Below are 16304 nucleotides of genomic sequence, written 5' to 3'. Positions count from 1 at the left end.
TGCCGTATGATCAGCTCCAGCCGACCAAGCCTTTCTCAGGAGTCACTGACGGTTCCACTGTTCCGATAGGGCAAGTTCGCCTGCCAGTCACCTTCAGGCAGCACAACAACTACCACACCGAGCTCATCGACTTCGACGTCGCCCACGTTCCCCTTCAAAATGGCCAATTGTTGGCGCCCTTCCCGCTCATTATTTGGGAAGAGGACCAGGGCCTCTATAAATAGGACTAACCACCATAGAAGGAAGAGGGGGGGGGGGGAAAGACAGAGAGAAGAGAAAGAGAGCGAGGGATCCAGACCAAGTAGAACACACCGCACCAGCTCAAGAACACCTCTCGCGAGGCCGTTCTTCCCCTGTATTGTTCATCATCAGTCCCTGAGGCAATCCACTACACCACACACAGGAGTAGGGTATTACACCACATTGGTGGCCAGAACCAGTATAAACCTCATGTCCTTTGTGTGTTCTTCTTTCCGGCCTAGATTTCTTGCGAGCCATAGAAGCGCTAGTCGGTAGGGAAAAGATCTCCGTGCGCACCCCATAGTTTGAACCTTAAGGGTCTGCCGGAACCCGAAATCCGACATAACCACAACGCCAAGTTGGCGGAGACATGCCACGCGTGAAGTCACGCTGGTCCGGCTTCCAGCCAACGCGCCAACCGTGTAAAGCTGTTGGCGGCAACGACGCCATACCAGAGGGCTACCACCATCCTCAACCAGGCCTCGGATAGCTGTGCCGTTTGCTTGTCAAGGGCCCTCAGGCGGGCCTCGGTAGTGTGCATAATCTCCATGAAGCTCCAAGCAACGTTTGGATCAAGCCCGGCACCCGAGTCCGCCTGGGTCAACCAGTCGGCAAGCACGGTCGCCTCCACCGTCTCCTGCGTCTCCGGCTAGTACTCTGTCAAGTGGAAAAGGGAAACAGTCAGCCACGAAAAAGCTTGGCCGGCTCGCAACCCGGAAAAGTCAATAAAGAAACACTTACTAATGAGGAGCTCTCCATATGCTGCGCCTCGCACAACATACCGTGCCGCTCCAAGGCCCCGGCGTGATCGCTGGCTTCGAGCTCCTTCTTGAGCTCGGTGACCTCATCGACGGTCATCTTCAGCTCATCACCCCTCGCGGTAGCCGCCTTGTCACGCTCGTCCCTGAGCCGGATGAGCCGCCTGGAGGGCCTCCGCCACCTTGGCGGCCTCCTCCTTCAGCCGCTCCACCTCGGCCTGGAGATGGCCGTTGCCGGCGACCGCCTGCTCACGCTGCTGGCCGGCTTCAGCCAGCCGGGCTCGCAGATCCGGTACCTCAGCCGTGGCAGCTGCGCGGCAAAATTCCAAGTCAAGACGCCGGAAGAAAAGAAAAACACTTTAAGATTAGACCCAACTATTTCATAGTTGGCCTGAATCTCGGGGGCTACACCCAGTGGGTGCGCTAGCGTGCCCCCACTAAGAGCATGCAAGGCGTACCTTCGGCAAGGCGGAGCACCTCCTCCTTGGCAGTGAGTTCCGTTGTGACCTGGCGGTGCTTCTCCAAAATCTAGTTATGAACCGACTCGGAGGCCGTCCAGGTGCTGTGGGAAAGCAAGGATTAACACAAACCGCAAAGGCATTTTTTAAGATTCGACCCAACTACTTCATAGTTGGCCCGAATCTCGGGGGCTACAACTAGTGGGTGCACTAGCGCGCCCCCACTGAGAAGCCGGAAAGACAAGCAAGAAGACTTACAATCATGGAGTGCTCCACCTCCCGCTCCCGCCCCAGCTCGCTCTGGGCGAAGGCCTAAACCTGGTCCGTGCGCGCGCGCGAAGATGTTGGCGCACGACGTCCATCATCGCCTCCTCATGCGCGCGTGGCCCGAAGACGGCTTCGCTGGACCCATCCCAGGCTTGTTGCGACCCGACGACCGGGCCACATCCCGACACCTGCTCTGGGTTCACGACGACCCTTGGTGACGGAACCACCAAGGCGCGCTCGCTTCTCGCCGGCTCCTCCGCAACTGGCGTCGACTTCAGCGCTCCTCCCGGGGCCACATCCCTGGTGCTCCCCTCCTCCGCCCGCTCGGCCATGTCATTTCGGGGTGGACTGTCTACGATTATCTCCTCCAGCTCTGAATCGTCAATGGCTGGCTCCAGGTCATGCCCTCCATCACTGTCGGCTCGAGGACCATCTCCTCTGGCGGCCAGCTCCCTCGCTTCTGTGGCCCTGACCCAAGCCTCTCTAAGCTCGCCGCCAGCTCCTCCTCAGCTTTGTTCCGAGCGCACCAAGGCACGCGCTCGGTGTCCGCCGGATCCAAGTCGAGGTCCTCCTCGGAGGTATGCTCCTCCCGGTAGATGGCACTGCTCCGGGACTTCCAAAACGAAAACCCACCTTCGAACACGGAATCCATTACCGCCAGCGCCAAGTCGAGAGACATCCGGGACCACACAAAGAAAATATATGAAAGATACAACCAAGCAGCTGGCACGGAAATCAGCAAAGGGAATTTACCCGATCGCCGTCGGGATGGCCTGCTTTGTTAGTGGCGCCGGCACGACCCGGCGCACTCTCTTGGCGGTCGTCTTTCCGCGTGTGGCCGGTCCCTCCGCCGCGCGTTTCGTGGCCAGCTTTCGCGGCGTGTCGCCCTTCCCATGCGGCCGGCTTGCCATAGCCAACGCGTGGGACGACCCGGCGACGACCGTATTCTTCTGCCATCTTGGTGGGTCAACGCTACCATCTCCTCCCCAGTCGGTGTTTGATGCGGCTTGAAGCTATGTCGGTATTTCCCCAAAGAGGAAGGGCTGATGCAGCACAACAGCGGCAGGTATTTCCCTCATATGTGAAAGCAAGGTTATCGAACCAGTAGGAGAACCAAGCAACACAACGTAAACAACACGTGCACACAGATAACAAATCCTCGCAACCCGACATGTAAAAGGGGTTGTCAATCCCTTCCGGGTACGGCGCCTCAAGATAGGAAAACGGACGTGAGATAAAATTGTAGTAGATCTATAGATCGAACGCCAAATAAAATAAATAAGATTAAATTGCAGCAAGGTATTTTTGTATTTTTAGTATAATAGATATGAAAATAAAAGCAAAGGAAAATAGATCGCAAAGGCAAATAATATGAGAAAGAGACCCGGGGGCCGTAGGTTTCACTAGTGGCTTCTCTCGAGAAAAATAACAAATGATGGGTGAACAAATTACTGTTGGGAAATTGATAGAACTTCAAATAATCATGATGATATCCAGGCAATGATCATTACATAGGCATCACGTCCAATATTAGTAGACCGACTCCTGCCTGCATCTACTACTATTACTCCACACATCGACCGCTATCCAGCATGCATCTAGTGTATTAAGTTCATGAAGAAACGGAGTAATGCAATAAGAACGATGACATGATGTAGACAAACAAGATCTATCTATGTAGAGATAGACCCCATCATTTTATCCTTAGTAGCAATGATACATACGTGTCTGCTCCCTTTTTGTCACTAGGATCAAGCACCGTAAGATCGAACCCACTACAAAGCACCTCTTCCCACTGCAAGATAAATAGATCAAGTTGGCCAAACAAAATCCAAATATCGGAGAAGAAATACGAGGCTATAAGTAATCATGCATAAAAGAGATCAAAGAAACTCAAATACTTTCATGGATATAAAAAGATAGATCTGATCATAAACTCAAAGTTCATCCATCCCAACAAACACACCGCAAAAGAGTTACATCATGTGGATCTCCATGACACCATTGTATTTAGAATTCAGAGAGAGAGAGAGGAAGCCATCTAGCGAGGATTTGTTATTTGTAGATCTTCGGGTCCGTAGTTAGTAGCTAGATGGCTTCCTATCTCTCTCTCAATTCTCAATACAATGATCTTTCGCTTTGAGCTATGGCACCTCTACAAATCCCTACTTCCCTCTGAGAAGGGCCTTTCTTTTATTTTATGCAATTTGTATTTTTGAATTTGAGTCTCCATCTTCTCTTATAAAAGCACCAACTAGGAGGCAATATGCTCGTACTTGAGTATTGCGTGTAGCTAATATGCGAGTGTGTTTCATGAATGGATCAACGATTGAGCATAATGGGCTAGGGATAACTTATTTTAGCGTTGATATTTTGAAAGACAACATGGTTGCTTGTTGATATGCTTGAGTACTTAATTTTCATGTCAAAACTAGACTATTGCTTTGAACAATATAAAAGTACGAACGTCCATGCTACAAAGAAAAGAAATAAGATATGACATGATAGGCAGCATTCCACATCAAAATATCTGTTTTTTATCACTTACCTACTCGAGGACGAGTAGGAGTTAAGCTGGGATACTGATACGTCTCCAACGTATCTATAATTTTTGATTGTTCCATGTTGTTATATTATCAATCTTGGATGTTTTATAATCATTTTTGGTACTAACCTATTGACATAGTGCCAAGTGTCAGTTGCTGTTTTCTGCATGTTTCTACATCGCATGAAATCAATACCAAACGGAGTCCAAACACAACGAAACATAATGGGCCCTAGCTGCGCCTGGGGGTGCTCCGAAGAGAGCACAACCCACCAGGGCACGCCAGGAGGCCCAGGCGCACCCTGGTGGTTGTGCCCACCTCGGGTGCCCTCTGGACCGCCTCTTTGCTCTATAAATACCCCAATATTCTATAAACCCTAGGGAGTCGATGAAATATTCATCCAGCCGCCGCAGAGTCTAGAACCACCAGATCCAATCTAGACACCATCTCGGATGGGGTTCACCACCTACCTACAGTGGTGCCTCTCCGATGATGCATGAGTAGTTCTTTGTCGACCTTCAGGTCCGTAGTTAGTAGCTAGATGGCTTCCTCTCTATCTCTGAATTCTCAATACAGTGGTCTCTTGGAGATCCATATGATGTAACTCTTTTTGCGGTTTGTTTGTTGGGATCGATGAACTTTGAGTTTATGATCAGATCTATCTTTTTATATCCGTGAAAGTATTTGAGTTTCTTTGATCTCTTTTATGCATGATTACTTATAGCCTCGTATTTCTTCTCCGATATTTGGGTTTTGTTTGGCCAACTTGATCTATTTATCTCGCAATGGGAAGAGGAGCTTTGTAGTGGGTTCGATCTTACGGTACTTGATCCTAGTGACAGAAAGGGAACCGACACGTATGTATCATTGCTACTAAGTACAAAACGATGGGGTCTATCTCTACATAGATAGATCTTGTCTGCATCATGTCATCGTTCTTATTGCATTAGTTTGTTTCTCCATGAACTTAATACATTCGATGCATGCTGGATAGCGGTTGATGCGTGGAGTAATAGTAGTAGATACAGGCTGGAGTCGGTCTACTAATCTTGGACGTGATGCCTATGTAATGATCATTGCCTAGACATTGTCATGATTATTTGAAGTTCTATCAATTGCCCAACAATAATTTGTTCACCCACCGTTTGCTATTTTTCTCGAGAGAAGCCACTAGTGAAACCTATGGCCCCCGGGTCTCTTTCTCATATTATTTGTATTTGTGAGCTATTTTCCTTTGCTTTTATTTTCAGATCTATTAAACTAAAAACACAAAAATACCTTGCTGCAATTTATTCTTATTTATTTTATTTGGCGTTCGATCTATCAATCTACTACAATTTTATCTCACATCCGTTTGCCTATCTTGAGGTGCCGTACCCGGAAGGGATTGACAACCCCTTTAACACGTTGGGTTGCGAGGATTTGTTATCTCTGTCCAGGGGTTGTTTGCGTTGTGTTGCTTGGTTCTCCTACTGGTTCGATAACCTTGGTTTCACATGTGAGGGAAATACCTACCGCTGTTGTGCTGCATCATCCCTTCCTCTTTGGGGAAATACCGACGTAGCTTCAAGCCGCATCAAAAGGAATTTCTAGCGCCGTTGCCGGGAAGGATCTTCAACATATACCAGGTTCCTAATCACAAATCTCATCTCCTCGCAATTTACATTGTTTGCCATTTGCCTCTCATTTTCCTCTCCCCCACTTCAAAAAAAATTCGTTTTATTCGCCTCTCTTTTTCGTTCGCCGTTTTCTCGTCAGATCTATCCGTGTTTTCGCTTCCTAGTCCTCCTTTGCCACCAGATTTGTAAGTTCTTTACTTCAAACAAAGGCAAGGAGAAAATTTGAAAGATGCTTGGTATAGGCTTATGGAATCCTATCATATTTGCAATTTAAAGGGGGGGCGCTAAGATCTTGCTTCATAATTTTTACATAGGATTGGCTTCGCATCATAGAAAACTCCTAGATTTTTCCGCTAAAGGGAATTTTATTGAGCTTGATGCCAATACTTCCTATGAAATTTTAGAAGGAATTTTGGGAGTTCCACCTCAAAAGAAGGGGTTTTCCTTCACCCCTGAGGGAGTTCAAATGTTGGACAAACTTGGTGATTTGCATAAACATATGGTTGAAATATATAAATATAATGAACCCCTCAGACACCTCAATGGTAGTATCAATCGCTTGAATACCTTGATTACTCTTTGCAATAAGCGATTGGATATTTTGGATCTAAAGATGGTTTCTTTTCTAGAGAATTTAGGGAAGCGTAAAGAGCCTCCCATGTTTGAGAAAACCCTTACAAAAGTTGCCAAAACTAGGAAGACGAAACTTAGATCCATGCTTTATGCGTAGCTAAGGGCATAAAACTATAGCGCTTGTTGGGAGGAAACCCAATGAATAAAATTTATTTTGCATTTTGCTTTCTGTTCTTGAGTGTTAGCAAAATTATTCTACTGTTATGATTGTGTTTTTGGTGTTTTAGTTAGTATTTGTGCCAAGTAAAGCCTTTAGGGTCTTCTTGGGTAATAGTTGTTTGATCTTGCTGAAAAACAGAAACTTCTGCTCTCACAAAAACAATTCTCATTTTTTACCAGCGCTTTATAAAATGCCAATTCTTTTTGCAGTAGATTAATATACAAATTCCTCAGGTCGTCCTAATGTTTCAGATTTTTGGAGTTCTAGAAGTTTTCAAAATAGTCAGATTGCTACACACAGTTCTATTTTGACACATTCTATTTTCTTTGTGTTGTGTGCTTCTTTTTATGCCTCTATGGTTTTCTTTGATGACTTTTTGCCATAGAAAAGTTGGAATACGGTAGATATAATGCAAAAACAAAATATGAATTGGTTTGGTACAGTACTGATAGTAGTGATTTGCTTTCTTTTACTAACGGATCTCACGAAGGTTTTGTTGACTTTTGTGTGATTGAAGTTTTAAAGTTTTGGGTTATCTTATGATGGATGAAGGAATAAGGAGTAAGAGGAGCCTAAGCTTGGGGACGCCCCGGCATCCCAAGCCATTATCCAAAAATGAGCAAACAACTAAGCTTGGGGATGCCCCCGAGTGGCATCCCCTCTTTCTTCTAACGACCATCGATATTTTATCGAAGCTATATTTTTATTCATCACACACTATGTGTTTTGCTTGGAGTGTCTTGTATGATATGAGTCTTTGCTTGTTTTATTTTGTGTTTTGAGTCTTGATTCCCTACTGCACACACCGATTTGAGAGAGCCAATATTATGTCATGACTTGTTAGAATTGCTCTCTATGCTTCACTTAAATTTTTATGAGCTATGGACTTGCTCTAGTGCTTCACTTATATCTTTTTGAGCACGGTGTGCTTTAGTATTTTGTAAGAAATTCTCTCTTGCTTCACTTAGATTTATTTGAGAGTTAGTAAAATTTCCAAGAAATTCTCTCTTGCTTCACTTAAATTAATTTGAGAGAAAGAAAGGAAAATTATGCTCATGATCTTCACTTATATTTGTTTGAGCTTGTCAAAAGCAACACATGAAAATTAGTCCCAAAGTGATAGATATCCAAGAAGGGTATAATAAAAACTTTCATGAAGATCATTGGACAAAATAAACTTGATTATTAGTAATAGTTTTGAGATATGATGATGTGATATGTGAGTTATGTTGATGAGTAATTATGCTTTACTAAGAATATTGGTGTTAAGGTTTGTGATTCGTTATGGAAGCACAAAACTCAATAATCATGCAATGAAATTATATCCTACTTGTGGTGCATTATTCGGTGTTAATTATGCTTAATGCTCGCTTATGAGATTATCCGTTTCTTGGTTGGTCGCTTCTCAATCTTTTGCTAGCCTTCATTTTGCACTAAGTATGATCTCTACTTGTGCATCCAAAAACCTTTAAACCAGTTTTGCCACATGAGTCCACTATATCTACCTATATGCGGTATTCTTTTGCCGTTCTAAGAAAATTTGTATGTGCCATCTCTAATTTTCAAAATGAACTTCTCTTTTGTGCGTTCGTTCCGCTCGCGTAGCGGTGAGGGGTGGCTAATATTTTCCATGCTAAGATGTGTTATTCTCACGATGAGTGTTTATTCACTTGTCATTGCATGAGAGTAAGGCAAAGGTATTAGGGCTGCCCAGTCCTGAAATGAAAAATCAATTTACTTTATGTTGTCAAATAATAAATTCCTTGGAAAGTGTTGGTATGGACGGCAACCATGGATACGACTAGCCATGGAAAGTAAAAGTATGGTTGAAAAGGAATAAACTTTATTTTCTGTTTGGGAACCGCCTATGATATATCTAGCATGGAAAGTTTTGGGAACTCTAAGTCGTTTTCGTTGGTGGGAAGGATACACCTCCCAAAATGTTTTTATCTCTAAGTTTTTCGCTTTGAGCTATGGCACCTCTACAAATCCCTACTTCCCTCTGAGAAGGGCCTTTCTTTTATTTTATGCAATTTTTATTTTTGAATTTGAGTCTCCATCTTCTCTTATAAAAGCACCAACTAGGAGGCAATATGCTCGTACTTGAGTATTGCGTGTAGCTAATATGCGAGTGTGTTTCATGAATGGATCAACGATTGAGCATAATGGGCTAGGGATAACTTATTTTAGCGTTGATATTTTGAAATACATGGTTGCTTGTTGATATGCTTGAGTACTTAATTTTCATGTCAAAACTAGACTATTGCTTTGAACAATATAAAAGTACGAACGTCCATGCTACAAAGAAAAGAAATAAGATATGACATGATAGGCAGCATTCCACATCAAAATATCTGTTTTTTATCACTTACCTACTCGAGGACGAGTAGGAGTTAAGCTTGGGGATACTGATACGTCTCCAACGTATCTATAATTTTTGATTGTTCCATGTTGTTATATTATCAATCTTGGATGTTTTATAATCATTTTTGGTACTAACCTATTGACATAGTGCCAAGTGTCAGTTGCTGTTTTCTGCATGTTTCTACATCGCATGAAATCAATACCAAACGGAGTCCAAACACAACGAAACATAATGGGCCCTAGCTGCGCCTGGGGGTGCTCCGAAGAGAGCACAACCCACCAGGGCACGCCAGGAGGCCCAGGCGCACCCTGGTGGGTTGTGCCCACCTCGGGTGTCCCCCGGACCGCCTCTTTGCTCTATAAATACCCCAATATTCCCAAAACCCTAGGGGGGTCGACAAAATATTGATCCAGCAGCCGCACAGTCCAGAACCACCAGATCCAATCTAGACACCATCTCGGATGGGGTTCACCACCTCCAGTGGTGCCTCTCCGATGATGCATGAGTAGTTCTTTGTCGACCTTCGGGTCCGTAGTTAGTAGCTAGATGGCTTCCTCTCTATCTCTGAATTCTCAATACAATGGTCTCTTGGAGATCCATATGATGTAACTCTTTTTGCGGTTTGTTTGTTGGGATCGATGAACTTTGAGTTTATGATCAGATCTATCTTTTTATATCCGTGAAAGTATTTGAGTTTCTTTGATCTCTTTTATGCATGATTACTTATAGCCTCGTATTTCTTCTCCGACATTTGGGTTTTGTTTGGCCAACTTGATCTATTTATCTTGCAATGGGAAGAGGTGCTTTGTAGTGGGTTCGATCTTACAGTGCTTGATCCTAGTGACAGAAAGGGAACCGACACGTATGTATCGTTGCTACTAAGGATAAAACGATGGGGTCTATCTCTACATAGATAGATCTTGTCTACATCATGTCATCGTTCTTATTGCATTACTCCGTTTCTCCATGAACTTAATACATTAGATGCATGCTGGATAGCGGTCGATGTTTGGAGTAATAGTAGTAGATGCAGGCAGGAGTCAGTCTACTAATCTTGGACGTGATGCCTATGTAATGATCATTGACTAGATATCGTCATGGCTATTTGAAGTTCTATCAATTTCCCAACAGTAATTTGTTCACCCACCGTTTGCTATTTTTTCTTGAGAGAAGCCACTAGTGAAACCTACAGCCCCCGGGGTCTCTTTCTCATATTATTTGCCTTTGCAAGCTATTTTCCTTTGCTTTTATTTTCAGATCTATTAAACTAAAAATACAAAAATACCTTGCTGCAATTTATTCTTATTTATTTTATTTGGTGTTTGATCTATGCATCTAATACAATTTTATCTCACGTTTGTTTGCCTATCTTGAGGCGTCGTACCCGGAAGGGATTGACAACCCCTTTAACACGTCGGGTTGCAAGGATTTGTTATCTGTGTGCAGGGGCTGTTTACGTTGTGTTGCTTGGTTCTCCTACTGGTTCGATAACCCTGGTTACATATCTGAGGGAAATACCTACCGCTATTGTGCTGCATCATCCCTTCCTATTTGGGGAAATACCGATGTAGCTTCACGCCGCATCAGCGTGTCGCGCCGTCTTTGGTTCCCTCCCGGTCTGTATCCCGGAAAGGGTCTCCACCTCGTCCAATCCGGTTTGCCGGATGGCCAGTACCTAAGCCCACATCCCATCATGCATTTGTTTGGCGGTATTCAGCAGCACCTTCTTCGTCGCATCGGGACGGAGAAGAAGTTGGGACATTGCGAAAAACAAAGACCAAGGACTCACCGCCAACGTCGGGTGGTCGTGGTTGTAGCGCCTTCCCGAAGCGCTAGTCAGCCACCATCCCGGCCTTCGAGATGTTGTTGACCCGGTCCGCGACCTGCTCCGTCGACAACCCGATGGACGACATCGGTGTGGTGTCCCGTCGGTCCCCCATCTGGCCAATGGCATGCACCATTTAAAGTGTGTTATGTCGACTAGGGGGGTGAATAGGCGATTTTTACAAATTCGTCACTGAGGAATTTTAGGGTGATGAAATTCCTAAGTCACGAATGACTAGCAGTGGAATAAGTACTCAGATGCAAACATAACAGAATAGAAGCGCAGTCATCATGATGAAATGAAAACAAGCACGAAGTACAAAAAGTGTAGACACAGGATAAGCAGGCTGAAGACAAACTGACTGAAGAAATTGAACTGAGGAAATTGAGAAAGTCTTCAGTCAAAGTCTTCAAACAGTAGCGATCAAGTACACAACACAGTAATGAGGAAATGAAAGGGTTGAGGAAATAGAACCAGTTAGCTCGGTGAAGACAATGATTCGGTAGACCAATTCCATCTGTTATGACAGTCATATGTCTGGTTGGAGCGGCTAGGTATTTAAATCTGAGGACACACAGTTCTCACCGTATTCTCCTTGAGCTAAGGTCACACAAACCTCACCCAATCACTCGTGGTAAGTCTTCAGGTGACTTCCAAACCTTCACAAACTCGGTCACTCGGCGAGCCACAATTTTCTCTTGGATGCTCTAGACCATGATGCCTAACCGTCTAGAAGATGCACAGTCTTCAAAGGTAACAAGTGTCGGTTCCACACAGGAACAATCTCTTCAGTGATGCTCAATCACTTTGGGTTTGTAGGTGTTTGGGTTTGGGTTTTGGTTTTTCCTCACTTGATGATTATCGCTCAAAGTCCTCGGAGGATGGGATGCTCTCAATGACAAGTGTCATTTTCTCACGGAGCAGCCAACCAGCTAGTGGTTGTAGGGGGCGGCTATTTATAGCCTAGGGAGCAGCTTGACATGATAAGACATAAATGCCCTTCAATGATATGACCGTTAGGTGGGTAGATATTTTGGGACAACTGGCGCATATAAAACAACAGTTAGAAATTTGACTATAAAATTCCTCGGGGCTATCTTGTTCCTCACTTGTAGGCAATCCGCACTGGCGAATTCCTAACTCCTCAGTCAAAACAAATTCCTCAGAGACCAGAAGATCTTCGTCCCTGTCACTGAAGAAATTGACTGAATTGCATGAGATTTCAAATGTCTTCACTCGAAGGGATTGGTAGGTGTACGAATTTGAGATGAGCATCACTTGGAAACTTTTCCTTAGTTTTACCTCAACTCCCTTTAACAGTATGGTGTTTCCTATGACTCAAGAAGGAGAAAATGAAACTACGAAAACAAAAGTCTTCACGCTTCATATTCCTCGCATCGATATCAAGTCTTCACGGTCACACCAATTTCTTCACTTTCAAAGTCTTCAGAAAGCCAAAGTCTTTAGTTGAAGACATTCATTTTTAGGGGTCGACTTTCTCTGTAAATATCAAACTCCTCATAGACTTATAGACCTGTGTACACTCACAAACACATTAGTCCCTTGACCTATAAATCTTCGATACACCAAAATCACTAAGGGGCACTTGATGCACTTACAGTCTCCCCCTTTTTGGTGATTGATGACAATATAGGTTAAGTGTTCAATGGGGATAAACATGTGAAGTGTAAATACTGATATTGAAGAATTTGATTGCAATATATAGAAGAACTCCCCCTGAAGATGTGCAAATGTGAGGAATTTGCTTTTGAAGCAATGCACATTGAAGAGTAGAATCATGGAGATCTCCCCCTATATCTTGTAATTCATACACGCATTTAACATATGATATGAGGAATTTGAAATGCATGATGAAATATGGTGACTGGTGTAATTCAGCATGCGTGCATTAACATATAAGAAAAAATATCATGCAGAAGAACATAGCGAAAGGATCAGACCACCATCGGAGTTAAGTTTACAACTCGATCCAACAAATCTTCAGAAGAACGAGAGTTGTAACTTAGCAAAAAAACGCCCATATATAGACCCGCTTGAAGAGTAACTCAAATTTCTCCCCCTTTGTCATCGAATGACCAAAAGGGACGAAAAATGAGGACTAACGCCACTGAAGAATATCATCATGAACTCAATGGAGGAGCGCCAGCGTTGTTGGGGTCGTCTGTTGATGGAGTAGGGCCTACCGCAGTGTCGTTCAGGTCTTCATTTTCATTAGTCTCGCGCGATGAAGAATAAGAGCTAGCCACCAAGTGTGTAACTTTGACCTTCTTGAATTTCTTCAAAGGTGGCTGAGACCAGTCAAAGTCCTGCTTGAAGCCCATCTTCTTGAGATCATCTTCACCGTAGAGATGAGACAGTACAGCCCAGGTGCGATCAAAAACTACATGGAGGTAGTAATGGTTCTTCTTCACTGAATTCTGAGTGATGGCCATGTTCTGAAGAATTGAACCTAACTGGCGCTTGACCGACTTGTGGTTGTGATCGACCTTCTGATGAAGACTAAGGAGCAGCTCACGACCAGTCAGCACCCTGGGAGCTGTGCTTTGAGGAGTTTGAACAAATGAGTTCTCTGAAGAGGTATGCAATTTGTCTTCGAGGAACACTGCAAATGAGTTAAGTTGATGAGAACCTAGTGATTCAGCAGCGGACATGTGTACCTGTGAACAGAGTATAGATGCAAAGAATTTGGAGAAGTCATATGCGTTCCCAGAAGTTTTTGCAAAAATAAAAAGTTTGAGGAATTTGACCAGAGGTGTCTTGAGGAATTTCACTAAGCGTTCTTTGACTTAGGTTCTAGAGTTGTATAGATTGAAAATCCACACAACTGAGGAATCTTGAAGAAAAATGTTGCTTAGAGAAATAGACCAAGAACATATGCTTGTGTGAGGTGTTTAAAGTGTGGAAGTTGAAGACTAAACACATTTTGAAGACTTTGTAGAAATCATCAGAATCAACAAGAGCAGTAAAAGGAACTTTCAATTACCCTTGATGAAGAACACGACGAACTAGGAGTAGTAGATTGGAAGTTCGTCAGTCTAGATCTTCCACGCCCTAAATTGGCAGAGGAAGACATCTACAGCAGAGGCAAGGAGAAGAAATCCGTGGCCGACGCGAGTACGATGGCAACGAGGTCGAGGTAGTGAAGCTCTTCCTCACCGTCGACGATGGAAGTAGCAGCGGCGCTAGGTCTGGAAGCTCGAGCGGGGTAAATGCAGTCTGAGGAGGGTGAGGGGTATATATAGCCGAGGTGAAAAACCGCTCGCCCGACGAAAATGGATGAACGTGCCCCTGACTCTTCTCATCCTAGCGATATGTGTCACCCATGTACAGAGCGATGGCGATCGTGTGAGATCGTGGGTGAATAGATAAATCCTATCGTGGGATGTGGAACGATTTAGGCGGCAAGAGCCGAAAATTCAGATAAGAATATTTTAATGGTTCGTTCGCAAATTCTTCAGCTAACAAGGACACAGTAAAGATTTTGAACGGGTTTCAAATAGAACGCACATGAAGAATTTGGGAAAAGATTGGGTTGAGTTTAGCATAGAGGGGGAAGGGTCCGATCACATTCACTTAGCAGAAAAGGCAACTTGAATATTTAGCAATAAGTGAATGTTGTAGAGGACTAGAACTCAAATATATATATATATATAATCAATGAAGAACAACGATGGAAAGAGTGAAGACTATGCAAAGTTGAAGAATTTGAACAACTAAGGAAATTCAAAACTGAAGAAAAACTGAAATTGAAGATTTTCAACTTTTGTTGGTGGCGTGACCCATCGTATAAGAATGAGGATTTCAGACGCCGCGTACAATTGTCATAGGGCTCTGAGAATCAAATTCTTCGTTAATTTCTTCACACTTAGAGGGTTAGTCTTCATTGATTGAAGAAAAACGTTACTTCGTGTGTTGCACATCTAAGTCATAAATTTTGCATAAGTGTTAGGATGTGTGTCGTTCTCAAAGAACATTCGAAGATTCTAAGATATTTATCTCACACTACAACTTGCTAAATCTCTTCTCATCTAAGGGCTTTGTGAAGATATAGGCTAGTTGTTCTTCAGTCTTCACGTGCTCAATAGAGATGTCGCCCTTCAACACATGATCACGAAGAAAATGATGAAGAATATGAATGTGCTTTGTCTTCGAGTGCTGAACAGGGTTATGATCAATCTTGATGGCACTCTCATTGTCACCATAGAGAGGCACATTCTTCACATTGATGCCGTAGTCCCTGAGGGTTTGCTTCATCCATAGCAATTGAGCACAGCACGAACCAGCAGCAAATGTACTCAGCTTGAGCAGTAGAGACTGATACGCAGTTCTATTTCTTCGATGATCAACATACCAAGGATCGTCTGAGGAAATGGCATGTGCCTGATGTTGACTTGTGGTCCACACGGTCACTAGCATAGTCAGAGTCTGAATATCCAATGAGATCAAAAGTAGAGCCCTTGGGATACCATAATCCAAGTGTTGGAGTGTGAGCTAGATATGGAAGAATATGCTTCATAGCCTTATGGTGTTATTCCTTCGGTGTAGCTTGAAAGTTGGCACACATGCAAACACTAAGCATAATATCTGACCTAGACGCACATAAATACAATAAAGAGCCAATCATGGAGCGATATACCTTTTGATTGAAGTCTATACCATTTTCATCAGTGCATAGATGGCCATTTGTGGGCATAGGGATTTTGACGCCTTTGCAATCTTGCATGCCGAATTTCCTCAATACATCCTTGAGGTATTTCTCCTGAGATATGAAGATGCCATTTCGTTGTTGACATATTTGAAGACCTAAGAAGAATTTCAGTTCTCCCATCATAGACATTTGATATTCTTCACTCATCATATATTTGGCACACGATTAATTCATCATCATTGGTTTTGGTGAAAAGAGTTGGGTCAGGTGAACCGGCTTTGAAGCCTTTCTTCATGAGGAATTCCTTCAAGGGATCATACCACGCCCGAGGGGCCTGCTTGAGGCCATAGAGGGCCTTATTGAGTCTGAAGACTTTATCAGGATGCTTTGGATCTTCAAAACCTGGTGGTTGAGCAACATATACTTCTTCCTCAAGCTTACCATTGAGGAATGCACTTTTCACATCCATTTGATATAACATCATATTATGATGGTTAGCATAAGCAAGTAATATGCGAATAGCCTCAAGTCTAGCAATAGGTGCAAAAGTTTCATCGAAATCAATTCCTTCAACCTGTGTGTAGCCTTGAGCTATAAGTCGTGCCTTATTCCTCACCACAAGGCCATTTTCATCTTGCTTGTTGCAGTAGATCCATTTTGTGCCGATGATATTGTGATTGCGAGGGTCTGATCGCTTGACAAGTTCCCACACATTGTTGAGCTCGAACAGATGTAATTCCTCTTGCATTGCTTGAATCCACTCA

This window comes from Triticum urartu, chromosome 6, assembly GCF_003073215.2.
Source record: "Triticum urartu cultivar G1812 chromosome 6, Tu2.1, whole genome shotgun sequence".
Taxonomy (NCBI): Eukaryota; Viridiplantae; Streptophyta; class Magnoliopsida; order Poales; family Poaceae; genus Triticum; species Triticum urartu.
Note: the sequence above shows the minus strand (reverse complement) of the source record.